At 36.6% G+C, this 14,677-nt stretch overlaps 1 long non-coding RNA gene across 1 annotated transcript; it reads right to left on the bottom strand.

The window, feature by feature from the left end:
- Positions 1 to 12,480: 12,480 nt before the first annotated feature.
- On the bottom strand, positions 12,481 to 13,570 carry LOC139115035 (uncharacterized). The gene is made up of 3 exons (XR_011548020.1): positions 13,304 to 13,570; positions 12,863 to 12,927; positions 12,481 to 12,584 (listed from the first exon to the last, which is right to left on the bottom strand). It is a non-coding gene; the product is annotated as an uncharacterized lncRNA (long non-coding RNA).
- Between the last annotated feature and the right edge of the window lie 1,107 nt (positions 13,571 to 14,677).

Raw genomic sequence — 14,677 nt, 5'->3', positions numbered from 1 at the left:
AATTTTCATAATTCCACTAATATTTCGATAAATAGTCACTCAAATTTAATTAAACTTCTTACAGATGTATACATATCAGAGCTGTTACTTTTTACAAAGGCATGTGGCAAGATCATGTCAATTAATAGCTAATTTGCATGAAGTGTATATGTTTACCATAGCGTATTATCCTTGTACCAAGTTTGAAAGAAATTGGCTCAGACATGTCCGAGATATCTGCGTGGACGGACGGACGCACGGACAGATGGACCGACGGACGGAACCCAAACTATAAGTCCCCTCGGACTTCGTCCGGGGGGGACTAACAAGGAACTAAAGACAACAAGCCGAAGTTTTTTCATTAGTAGAAGAAAGTTTCCTGTATTTGTTCTACCACCTCATTCAAACACTTGAGAGACCATGTCACTAAGAACATGTCTTTTTATTGGTTTTACAGCGATCAGATTCTGATATCTGAAATATAGTTCTGGATATGTAATATTCACATCGAATTTGCATCACAATAAAGACATATTGAATTTACACGGCTGTAGTATCAATTAAAGCCTTCAGATTTCCAACACAGAAAGATGAAAAGTGTTTACGTCGAGCTTTTAAGAGCCAGTAAATGGAATATCTGCAACTTTTTCAAATATCATTTCTGGTATAAATAACGTTACATTACCTTTTAACTTTTCCTCATTTTCCACATGCATTGAATAAGATGCAGTCGTAATCATGATACAAGCGTAGATCAACTTAAACATAAGAGTTACAGCGAACGCCATTGGGATCCTTGAGTATGCTGCCCGCAAAAGAAATGAATAAAACAAAACATATGTCACTGCGCTTCATTGGTTCAGAAATACTTTCATATCAAATATGATAAATTGAAACAAGAATAGCTCTGTTTTCTGCTTGTTGCCTGTTATTCCTGCAGTAGCAAGTCCATATATATTTTTCTACGGATTTGACTTTGTTGTATGTACTGGTACTTCATTGTTGTCTATCTGTGCTGTGCTGTTTGTGTTTGTCACATCGAGTTTGTCACTATGGAACTTATGACTATGAAGTAGATTATGCCTTATTACTGTTTTTCTGATTCTATTGCGCAATGTCACATTTTGAGTCGTTGAGTTTAAGGAAGAAAAAGCTCCTCTCTGAAGGAATTGATTTTTACAAGACTTACAGGTATATACACGATAGTAATTTCCTTCTGAAAATGTTATTTCATATGACTTCAGCGAACCGCATGTCATCTTCGACACCAAATTACCTTTGTAAGATTATTTCTTACGTCAACTAATATCGATGGTTTTATTTTGAAATTTATGTAAAGTCGTTGAATATTAAAGTATCTCTATGGCTGAGCAATAAGTTGACACCGAATATATCGTCGTGTCGTCTATATCCTAAGCAAGCACAAGATTCTGTTTAGGCTCTTCCTAAAGTTTGCAAAGTTTTTCACAAAAATTGATTGCAGCATCATTGTCGGTACTAAACCGGCATTGTAGACTCAAGTCTGCTTTTCCGATTGCAGTGGAATGAATCTTCCTGACCACCACCATTGTGAACTTCAAAATACTTGGATGCTATTCAACCCTACCAACTTTGTTCTCTATACGTCTGTGCCTTACAATAAAAATATAACAGTCTGTGCAAGTTAAAGTATCCAATAACCAACAACAAGTGGTAATAATAACAAACATTGTTCCGATTTGAATGGAGAAACATCACACTTACCGTGCTCCATAACAACCAACAACAAGTGGTAATAAAAACAGACGATGTTTCGATTTGAATTGAGAAACATCACACTGTGCTCTATAGTCATTCTTTCAGTTGGCCAGCTGCAGGAGAAATCATATATGACAGTATAATCTTACCGACTGCAGGTTTTGAAATATATATTTTGATGTTTTCGGCGATATACGTATAAACTCTGAAGCTGATTGTTTCCAGAACTTCATTTTAATCATATTGCTGCCAGACATTAAGGTGTGTCAGACCTTGTGGATCTATACATTCAGGCTTTACTTCGAGAAAATATTTATTAGACTCTTGCAAAATGCATCCACTTGATTGGTATAAACGTATTGGTATATATCTTGACCCGAGCGCACAAAAGTTATGCCGTACGCTTTTGTACCTATATATACACTTTCCGAGAGCCACAGAGTTCATGTGCTTCGTCTGGGTCATACTTCAAGTACATGCAGCCTGCAATCTTCAGACAGAACTAAAAGAACTAATGCATAAAACGTATCTGAGAGATGATATTACTTTGTAGCTGAAGTAAATCGTGTTGTTAGCTATGTAATACGCTTTGCTTTTACCATCGAGCACTTTTATTTCCGACGAGGACGTCTGTATACTGATATATATATATATATATATATATATATATATATATATATATATATAATATTATATATTATATACTTTGTGCAAAACTTTTACGCTCATTTACAATATGATAACATTATCACATTGAAAGTTCTATGGGTACATCGTATGAGCAGAACTTTAATAAAATGCGCAGACTTGTAGTCTCCAAGACGCCTGAGGTATAGACATCTGTTACACTCTGTTTTTCCACTCTTTAACATACAGTACTTGAAACATAAGGTACATTTTGCTGTCAGCGTGATATTTGAAACTTCTTTAGATCACCGCCACTGAGTTGACAGATCTTTAAGTTGAAAAAGGGAAAGAGACGTTTCATTATTTGATTTTTTACAGCAGTCACTTAAAACAAATCTCACACTGCAATATGCTTAGGAAAATACAATCAAGGCAATGATTTACTGGGCGTTTGTTCGTTTTGTTTTACCGGGAACCTATTTAGACGTAGTCAAGAATAATGGTCCGATGAATCGATAACTGATACTGTGATTTTTAATCCTTATCAAGTCTTTCTCACGTGCTCATGATTATTTTATATGACCAACGCTTGTGATACACAGCAAATATTTCATTAGAGTCGATTATCAATGATGGGCATTGTATATGATTTTCCTATTGTGTAGTTGGTAAGTGTCTGACGTATCTTGAACATCCATGCCTTTATCAACAAATACTACTGCTCTGGAAAGTCAGGAAACTGGGGTTGGTGCATTTTTCAGACCAGAATCTCTATTTTAGTAGTTCCTGAAGAACCCCAAAAATTCGAACAATAACAAAGATGTGGTACAATAAAGCTACAGTATGATATTTTTCCAGAACGTTAAGTCAGAAAACACTTCACTCTCGATACAGGTACAGATTATATTGCGACATAACACCGATTTGTTTTTCACTGTTGAAGCAATCTTAGATAACGTTATTCACAGAAGCGGCAATGTACATACTCGATTTTTGATTTTGTTCCCGTTGATACACATCCTGTTTTCGTCAACCCACTTACTAATGATCGTAAGTTATTTGCTTAATGCTCTCACGATTTCAGGAGAATTATTACTAGAAATATTGGGCTATATCTGGCGTGAAGTTGTAAAAATATTTGAAGGGCAAATAAAATTATTTATCGACTGTACCAGATGAATACTAAGTTTGCCATAGGAAGTCAATGTATGTGTGTTTGACAACACACTTTATGATAATGTACAAAGATCATACTGTTTCTTTTCTCCCGAAGCTTTTCTTCATAAACAGCACATCAGACAACATCTGGAGTCGTTGTCATCCTCAGATACGTATAGGTGAAACGACAGCAGCTCTCTAGGCATGGTAGACTTGGTATTTTCAGTTGTTTCAGAAATTGACAAAGCCGCAGAGTGTTTATTGTCGAATTAATGTAACAGATTACTCTTGTTGCAAACGGCAAATCTGAATTCGATTCCTCCTGCCAACAATCGATCGATAGCCGCTTCCAATCAATAACGCTGTATACGTGGCACATCGGCCAAGAGGTCAAAACGAGACAATAATGAACATGTCGGATGGGTCGCCACAACCGATTAAGGTAGTATGCGCCTCGAAGATGAAAGGCTATAAACTTTTGCTCACAATTTCCTCAAGGAATCTTTCAACCATTCCCTTTCAAAATCTAGATAAAAAAATCTGGGGTCACCATGCAAATTTTGGAACTAGAGAAACAAATAACTCAAGGTAACCGATAATTAAAATTCAAATTGCCACCATCCCTGTGCTAGCTCTATAGAAAAAAATAAAACTTTCAAATTTTGAAAAACTAAGCCGGTGCATAAGTTTTCTCACACCAACAGCTTTAAAAAGAGCCCCGCCAAAACTTGTATATCAGAAAAGAATTGTAAAAGTTTGAGAGTCGGAATATCTGTCCCCAAGGCGCGTTCTACCTTAAGCCAATCGATTGCCACAGGTCAAAAGGATCAATAATTTTAAATTCTTGTATTAACTGCTTTTCAACACACCATATACATATAAACATTTGCAGTATCTTTTGGCAGTAGCTTCCGAAAAGGTGACACATAAAGGCCAACTGACATGTTAACTAAAAAGGATTGAAAATGGACTTGATATTTTTTCATACCCCTGACGTTAATCGTTCCCTTAGAGTGCACGACAACCCTCCTTGATGATGACTATACACAGCGAAAACAAAGTCAGCGTGGACTCTCCGTTGTGAGGCGCACAGTAAGTGAGGTACCCACAATGCCCCTTGATTTGTTCACTCGGACATGTTTTGCTAAAGGCTTTTTCAATTTTATCAATTTCTCACCAATTATTAACTTATAATTTAAGTTCAGGATTATTTGTTAAATCTATGTTCTAAAATTATTGATTATGTTGAAAATTCAAGAGTAAATTGAATGAGAAGTTGATGTTTGGAGGTGCTAAAAATTGCACACTTGTCAAGATAAAGTTATCAGCAACTGATATGGTCTCATCATACCACCTGTCAGACATGCAAATTTCCTTTGTTACGAACATTAGAAAAAATCAATACCCTTTCTTTTGCCAACATAGATGCAACTTCTTCCCCTAGTTTCCTTGAAAATATTGTGTATGGCTGTCAAAAATCTATGTCGACAAAATTACAAAATTGCTATCTCCTCCGCGGAAAAGGGGTTTATCTTCTCATTATTCACAGTGAGAAATCAGAAACTTATGATTATCAGAACTATGTTGCCAGAATTTTGAAATATGGACCGAGTGTGTACAGAAGAAATATGCTGCAGTCCAGTGAGTGATCTCCGTGTGTACAGATCATGGAGAATTGTGGGTAGCCTCACTCTCTGTGAGGCGCAACAAAATAAATGCAGCCCCAGACGTTTTTTTCAGACAGAACTCCTAAAACTAAACGTCATCAAAGGCACACCGCCTATTCAATAAATCCCATAAACCAAACAAAAGATTCAATTTGTATTCTCATTGGTACAAAAAGTTCCTCATGACGAGTTGAGAATAAAACCAAAAATACGGTAAATTATGTACAGAAGGAGCTTGAAGGGTGCGGTATCTCGTTTCCTGCGTCTGCATCTACACAAACATCCTTGTTCAATTAAGGTGGTAGCTTCGGCGAAACTGGGACAGCATCAACCGAACAAACAAAGCATCAAGCAGCTCTATATATAGATTGCTGCCATCGAAATGCCAGTATTATACACCTTACATGTACCTATATTATTCGATGCCACCTTCATCACCGTACGTCTATTATAAATGTCCCGATGAAATCCCGACGACAGCCAGCACACAGTACAATAAATTACCCACAATTCTCTTTGATTTGTATCCATGAAGGTTACTTTTCTAAAAACTTTTTCAGTTCTGCATGTAAGCACTAATGTTCAGCATCAGAATAATTGTCAAATAATATCTAGTAAAAGTACGTTTAGATATTTCAGTGAAAGTTTCAAAATAACCACTAAACAACCATAAGAGTCACATTCTTTAGGTACTACAAATGCCACGCTTTTTGGGCAGCAAGTTATGACGAACTGAAGGGGTCATTCTCTGAGAAAACTTAGCATGCAAATTTCTTTTGTCACTTCCATTGCAAAAAATCAATATCCTTTTGTTTCATAAAACAGGTGTAACTAGTCTCCCTACTTTCCATCACATTATTCTGTATGGCTGAGGACACAATCAGTGGCAAATTTTACAAAAATGCTATCTCCTCCCTCAATTATGCATAATTTTCCAAATCATTTAAAATGAGAATTGAGAAGAATGGTGTGCATAAAAGTACGTTTTCAAAATTTTGACAACTAGTCTGTGAATTTGTCTACACATGGGAGACATGGCAGACTTCACTGAGGATTCTCCGAGGATACAAATCATAATGAATTATGGGAAATCTACAGTACTGTGCAGCACACCATCGACAGTTTGACCGACACCTCGAACCCCCCCCCCCCAACAGCTACTATCCGTACTACTAGGGTAGGATCTGTAGCGTGATTTTTCATTGACGCTTACGCTTTTAGTGTCAGCTGAAGACGGAAAATCCTTGCTTCAGTTTGTAAGTTGGATAAAATCATCGATAATATTAAAATTTACATTTGCTCAATTATATTTGTTCAAGACATGGATATATTTGTCTTACATATCCATGACGAAATCAACACTTATAAGGAAGTTAGTCCTGTTAACGCCAGCACGCCTTTTCAATAGAAAAAAGATTGCATGATAGTTGCTATATTGTTCGTGTGTTTTGTCTGTAATAACGTCAATGACTGCATTTATTTTATTGCGCGGCACAAGAAAGAGTCCACGCTGACTCCGTTTTCTGGTCTGTTCGCTGTACAATTATCACCAAACTGTTGTATTAAATGTATGAAGACACTGGTAGAGATGCCAGAATATGAAATTAAATAAAATATTTAAAAATTCAAAGATTGTCACTACCGAATTCTCACAACCATGCGAACGACCTAGCAGCATTAAAGTGTTGTGTTCTGAAAAGTTATCGCAGTATAACATAATACTACTCGAGGATATTAGAACGAGGTTGAAGTTCACCATGACGGTTACCTAAAGAGGGTTTGACCAGAGGCGGCCCACACACTGTCAATAAGCTTATTATTGAGTTTTTCTCAGTTTTCTCTATCAGTTCCTCTCCTTTTCTTCATGCTCTGACTGATCGTAGTAAATAAAACAAATGACTATATAGCCTAATCTAGCCTCTTGATTCTTTATTTATTTTACACCCCATTACAAGGACGTATATCTCTCATACACACATCTTGTAATTAATTAGTCAACACAACTAATTATGCTAATCCGTGGATTTATCAGTGATTTTATGTGTTGGTCAACATCGCGAAAGATAGGAAAAGTTACTTTTTCATTTACATCTCTATCTTTCCAATGTTGACCAACCCTTGATAAGTCCATTAAGATGGTCTCATAATACCACCTGTTCCTTTGTTACGAACATTAACAATCAATACCCTTTCTTTTGCCAACACAGATGCAACTTCTTCCCCTAGTTCCCTTGAAAACATTGTGTATGACTGTAAAAAATCTATGTCGACAAAGTTACAAAGTTGCTATTTCCTCCACGGAAAAGGGGTTATTCTTCTTATTATTCACAGTGAGAAATCAGAAACTTAATATGATTATCAAAACTATGGTGCCAGAATTTTGAAATATGGACCGAGCTTTTCTGTGTACAGAAGAAATTTGTTTCAGTTCAGTGAGTGATCTCCGTGTGTAGGGATCATGGGAATTTGTAGGTAGCCTCACTTACCACTGTGTACTATACATCCCCGTGAATTTCAATTCGAACAAACAAAGGCGCCAAATAAGTCGACCAACTCTGCCAATACGGGTTACGTAATTGGTCCATTTACGATTTCAAAGGACTGGCACAGCTCAACGGATGACAAAGCGACCCGGGAGTTTTAACCTCCATATGCAGAAGAGCAGAAACCGGACAAAATGGTATCTGCACGACTCTATAAATCATCCGAAAATTGCTTTCTTTTTGATCGTACATTAATTTTACAAGTTGAACACTGCTATTACGTGCTGTAATTTTGGAGTAATATCACTTATAACACAGTTCATTAATATTCAAATGAACCTTTAATTAATTCCACATAACTAAATGCTTTACACAACAGTTAGATATCTGTCGGATCAGTATCTGCAGCATACTTCATCATATTTGGTGCAGTTATATCGGAGTTATATGACTAACTACAAAACTTCATAAAATATGCAAACGGGTTATTTGTTTACTTGACACTGCCAAATGCTTCTCAGTACAATTAGCTACTTATCAGATCAATATCTGTACCATATTTCACTAAATTGTGTGCCGTAATTTCAGAGCTATATACGTAATTACAAAGTTCTTTAAATATGTAAATGAACCGTTAATTAACTGTACACTACTAAATACTTTACATCACAGTTAGATATCAGTCAGATCAGTTTCTGCAGCAGGTTTCATAAGATTTGGTGCAGTTTTATCGGAGTTATATGACTAGTTACAAAACTTCATAAACTATGTATATGAGCTATTTATTAGCTTGACACAGCCCAATGCTTCCAAGTATAATTAGATATATATCAGATTAGATTATGTTTGTTGCACGTATCATCAAGTTTGGTGCAGGAATTTCAGAGTTATGTCATTAATAAAAAAAGTTCATTTAATATGCAAATGGGCAGTATCATCATAAATGTTCTGAGAATGTCATCTGCGAAATTTTGTGCAGTATTTCTTGATATATGTCTAAACTGTCATTACCGACTCAATAAGGAAACCATTGTACGGAGAAAATGATATTGCATAACTTCATTAATATGAAAGCCAAACAAACCAAACTCTGATCAGTTCTTGCAAGTAGCATATGGTACCTGTGTACCAAATCTGACTTGAATCTGTACAGGCATTTTTGAGTTATCTTGTAAAACACACACACACACACACACACACACACACACACGGACAGGCAGACAGGCAGACAGACATCGCTATAACATTAGCCCACTAGTGTGAACACGTGAGCTAATAAAACAGTGACAACCAGAATATAGTAACGTGTGAATATTCTCCCAACAAGTATAAATCATACCATATAATCTACTAGCAATATATGTTGTGGTACAAATAGATAAAGCTGCAAACAATATTGCATTTGTGTGCAAATCATTCTATATAAAGCGTCTCCTTACTGAAGTGGGTATCATGAACGGAGGGTCAGACATACAAAACATCAATATCTGTTATCACGAACAACATTGCAGAATGTGACAGATTTGGACTTAAAATATCAGAGAAAGAACAAAAATTAGTACTAATGTACTGGATGCCCAAGATGCATAAGAACCCATGCGGAGCTCGCTTTATTGTAGCATCAAGCACTTGCAGCACTAAAGCGGTTTCTAGTGTCTTTAAATTAATTTTTGAACAAGTACACAGATTCCATCTAAAACGTAAATTTTACAGCAACATCACAACTTTCTGGGTTGTGTAAATTCTTTTCCAGTAATTGAAAAGTTGAACGTCATCAACACTAGAAAAAAGGCCAAATGCAACTCAACATTCGATTTCAGTACACTATACACCAAAATTGAACATAAGGATCTACTGAAAGAATTGTACAGCGTAGTTGACTTTGTATTTGAGGGTGGAACTAAGCGATATATTGATTTCTCTTCTTCTACGGCATTTTGGCGCAGAGAGAAACAAAGCCTTTGATTTTCTCAGGCATCACTAAAGTCTGCTATAAAACATCTCATAGTTGAAAGCTATTTCCAGATAGGCAACATACTCCTTTTACAAAAACACAGGCATTCCTATGGGTATTGATCCAGCACCATTTTGGGCAAATTTATATCTACACAGGCATGAGTATAGATTCATGTCAAAACTCATTCATACCGATATAGCTCGTGCTCGGAAATTTCATGGATGCGCACGATTCATCGATGACATATGTCTTCTAAATGATGGTGGAGAGTTTTATAGATCATACGAGCAAATATATCCTGAAGAGCTCACGTTGAAGTGTGAGCATAATGGACAACATGCTACATTCCTCGAATTAGATATATCTATAGTAGACGGAATATTCGTCTATAAACTCTTTGACAAGCGCGATGATTTCAAGTTTTCTATGGTGCGAATGCCAGATCGCGAAAGTAATATCCCTTCGTATATTTTTTATGGCACTATATTGTCAGAATATCTTCGCATTGCTCGTGCAACACTTCTAATAGAAGATTTTCTTCCAAGAGTTGCCAACCTGTACAACAGGATGTTGTCTCAAGGAGGACAACAACCTAAAATTATCAGACAGTTTCATAAAGCTATGTCAAGACATCCTCAACTTTTTGAAAAATTCAATGTAACACCGAAAGATATCATATATAACATAAGACTCAGAATAACTGAAACAATCGCCTAGGTAAATAACTGATGAACATCCTAAAAGCGTCCACAATTTCTGATATTGACAACCTTCACGATGATCTGGAACATGAAATTCATCATTTAACTACTTGGTTCCATTCCAATTCTCTGAAACCCAACATTTCGAAATATCAATACATGCTCTTCGGTACTAGGCAACAACTCAAGAAAATACCAAATCACATAAAAGTTCTTTCCAATCAAAGTACTACAATCAAAGCATCTCCTTCTGCTACCTGTTTAGGTTTAAGACTTGACCAAGAACTCAGCTGGTCCAACCATGTTGCCTACCTCCGTCGAGCATGTGGCTATCGTCTGACGAAATTGGCCCGTGTCAAACGATGTATTCCTTAAAAGGTTCGCAAAAATGTTATCTCAGCTACAGTTTTCTCCCGTTTAGACTACTGTGACTCTGTCTTTTCCAACTGTAATATTACTCTCAAAAGCAATCTACAACGCATAATTAATTTTGCAGTTCGCATTCAGTGTGGACTCAAATAGTCAGACCATGTTACATCTTACAGAAATTCACTCAACTGGCCAACTTTCCAGGAAAGACACGACCAACACTTAACAAATCTAGTTCACAAATGTATCAACAAAAAAGTTCCTGTCTACTTGTCTGACCTTCTCACAAAAAAATCAACAATTCACCAGTATAACACCAGAAGTAAATATCATGTTTCTAAAGCCCACAGTCGCTCATTCAAATATCGTTCATCCATCATTGCCAATACTATAATTTAAACTACTTTTCTGTGCCTGTCTATTCTTTTCTGAGCCATTTCTTGGCCGATTTGCATGTGAACTTCCTGCTTGTTTTAATTGAATACACGGTGCTCACTAACATTTTATGCTTATCTTTTGACGTTTAGTTTTATAACTTTTAACTACTGGTTTTTTATTGACTTATTTATTTATTTATTTTTATTCTGTATATGTCCATGTATTTTATTCAATGCATGAAAATCCATTTATAGATGCATTGATTTGAAGTAATAAAATTACAAAAAGTTACAAAATTACCTAGGAGATTTTGATGATATTATTTCTTTGCTGTATGTTAATTGTTATAAACTAATCCTGCTGATGTCTTATTTTTATCATTCATATGACACAATCATAGAGAACCCATAATGATCTATTGCTTGCACTTGCATGACGTTACTTTACATCATTGCTGTATTTATTTCCATCCGAGTGAATTTAAATTGTTTCACTACTTTTGACTTTATATATATATATATATATATATATATATATATATATATATATATATATATATATATATATATATATATATATATATATATATTATATATATATATATATATATATATATATATATATATATATATATATATATATATATATATTTAGATGGACATCATGAAAAGCTCCATAATTAATCATCACTTATTTACAAAGGCGACTGTTTCGGGGAATTAAAAATAATACAGTCAACTGGTCTGATATGTTTGTGTTCAGCGCTGGTCGTATACCATGTGGAAAGAGGGGTGTCCTAATTACACCTTGAGGGATAAGCAGAAGAGAAGCGACCGAGAAATGCGGAAAATATGCTGAAAAGCGTGTTTTATCGGCGATTTCGCTTTTTGAGTAGAAAAATTGAGCTATTGCTTCATTTTAAACTTCAATATCATATAATTCATTATAATGCTATAGTTATTTTGACTTGCACTTTGCCGAGAATCTTTCTCAAAAGTGGTTTCGGCAACATCACTATCGTCCATCTTGAAATGGAAACGAGGTTAATTCGCATCATAGCAATATGACGTCAAAAAAATTCAATAATCCAAATCATACAAGGTAATAAATAACCAGCTCCTTCAATATAAGATATCAAAAAGAAAATATTAACAAGATAATGAAGGACCCTCTTGAACCACGAATGCAATCATAAGTGGTTGTACCAGGTGTCCAGAATGGGTAAGCGTATAGCCTGCTAGCATGCTACACCCCTCAAGCATGGCTTTGAAGTATCCAAATCAATGGCAACTCAGTGAAGCTACTGTATAAGGTAAAAGTTGGGAATACTGTCGGCCATCATTTGCGTAACAGTTGTGTCATATTTGGAAACCATGCCCCAATATCTACTGTAACGCTCATTTATTGGACACAGACACGATCACTGAATCCAACACGTTCTTTTATTTCCGACTCCACAGAAACTAAGGCAGAGCACTGGTTGTTTACAAACACAGTAGTTTATAACATAAGACTAAAAGGAAAAAACCTGAAAATAGAAAGAAACTCTGTATAAATATCACTTCAATATAGCATGCTGTGAGACACTAGCACAACAGTGATATTAATCTCATAGAGGACATTTACAATACAAGTCAAACACCAGGTAGATGCACTATACGGACAAGCAAAGGACTGTGCGCCCTCAGTGGCGAGTCACGGTATATGGAAATGTATAGCATAACCTCTATAGGCATACAGATGAATAAACTTCACTGCTAAATACTTTTAAAATGTGATACAAAAATACAGTTCACAAACACTCACCCTGACTGTGACAGGTAAGGCTTTGAATGACAGCAACTCTAGTCTGAATCAATCGACTGTCTTACCTAAAGCAAATGGTAAATGCAGTGTAAAGCTATGGCACTCGCGGTAACACACAAACTATACAGTGTTTGCATAGAACTCTTCAAATCCATCAAACATGATAAAAACTCAAATCGGCAAGTTTCTCAGAGTCAATAAGAACTTTTTGAATTGATAAACCTAGCAGTAAACTCTGAAATACTCTCAAACAATGACCTACAAAAGTTTGAATAAGTTTCAAAGCAGCAATGTATACAAAGTCACATGGTTTGGAAAACGCTATGTATTTCTATGGCAGTTCACTGAGGCAAATACTACAGTACGGAAAACTGTAAATATCTCAGAAATAACTTGGAAACAACTGACAAAATCACATCAGATAAAAGTTCAACATCTTACCAAAGATATCTGCATATCGATTAAACTCTGATGGCATCTGACCATGGTAGATGGCTCAGATAAAAAGTAAATACGGAGCTAACTCAAACTCCAACTAAAACAAAAATGGCGGAATGTCATATAGCAAATACGCATGCGCACGTGTTTAATTTGCTCACGTCACACACTTCCCTGCTTGATGGTTGGTGTCTCAACAACCAAGCAAAAGCTACAAGCTAATTACATTTAGTTTGAGAAATCATCTGCATAATCAAAAGATTTGACTGTGGTATGTTAGTCAACACTTGCGAGTCAATCTGAAAAGCAACAGTAGATTCTTTCACAGCAGATTTGGGCAAATGAAAAGGGTTAGAATGACATCCAGCATTCTCACGACTTGTATGTCGAAGTCTTACAGTTTCTTCTTCTGTCGGCAAGGGCTCTGGACTCTGTCTGATATCCACCTTGTCTGTAAGATTCTTCACCACTTTCTCAGTACCAGGTTGTGCAGAGCTATGAGTATTCTTGTCAGAGGGCTGCTTCCCTGCTTTGACTGAAGTACTAGGCTCACTACTACAGGTTGAAATTACTTTCTCCTCTGGATTTCCGGTCTGATCAGGTACTGCTTCTGGTGATGCGGAACGTAACTGCTCCCAGCGCATACAATCAACGCCATAGTCAAATTCATCATCATCTGACTCACTACAGGACGTATCTTCAGACTTAACCACATCAGTGGGAGTACTGTCAAGTTCCATGTCTTTCGCAAGGCTTCTGGAATCCAACATCTCTCCACGATTAACTGTCTTCTTTGGTCGTCCTCCATCGGCGGGCTCAACAACGTAGGTGTTCCCACCTGTGTCAAGTCGATCAACCACTATATATGGTTCCGGATTCCATACATCTTGTATTTTATTCCGTCCTCTTATATTTCTATTCCGCAGAAACACTCGAGCACCGACTGGTAAGTCTGTCTTATCAGCCTTACGGTCATTTCTGGCTCTCCTCCTCAGGGCTTCACGCTCTGTTTTCTTTGAGGCCATATCATATGCATCCATCAACTTCTGGTGATGCTCAGCAATCCACTCTTCCACCTGACTATTGTCGTCGGCATCCACCTCAATTCCTAGTAAATGATCCACAGGGAGTGAAGGTTCTCTACCAAAGAATAAGTAATGCGGCGAATACCCAGTAGACGAATGGGGTGTACTGTTGTATGCATATACCAACTCTGGCAGCAACTCTGGCCATTTACACTTCTTCTCGGGGGGTAGAGTGCGTAAACGCTCGTGCAGGGTACGATTAAATCGTTCGCATTGCCCGTTCCCTTCCGGGTGGTATGGGGTCGTGCGACTCTTCACAATACCATACACCTTACAGAGTTCACTGATGAGT

This window comes from Ptychodera flava, chromosome 16 (genome assembly GCF_041260155.1).
Source record: "Ptychodera flava strain L36383 chromosome 16, AS_Pfla_20210202, whole genome shotgun sequence".
Lineage (NCBI taxonomy): Eukaryota > Metazoa > Hemichordata > Enteropneusta > Ptychoderidae > Ptychodera > Ptychodera flava.
This window is presented reverse-complemented; position numbering and strand designations above follow the sequence as displayed.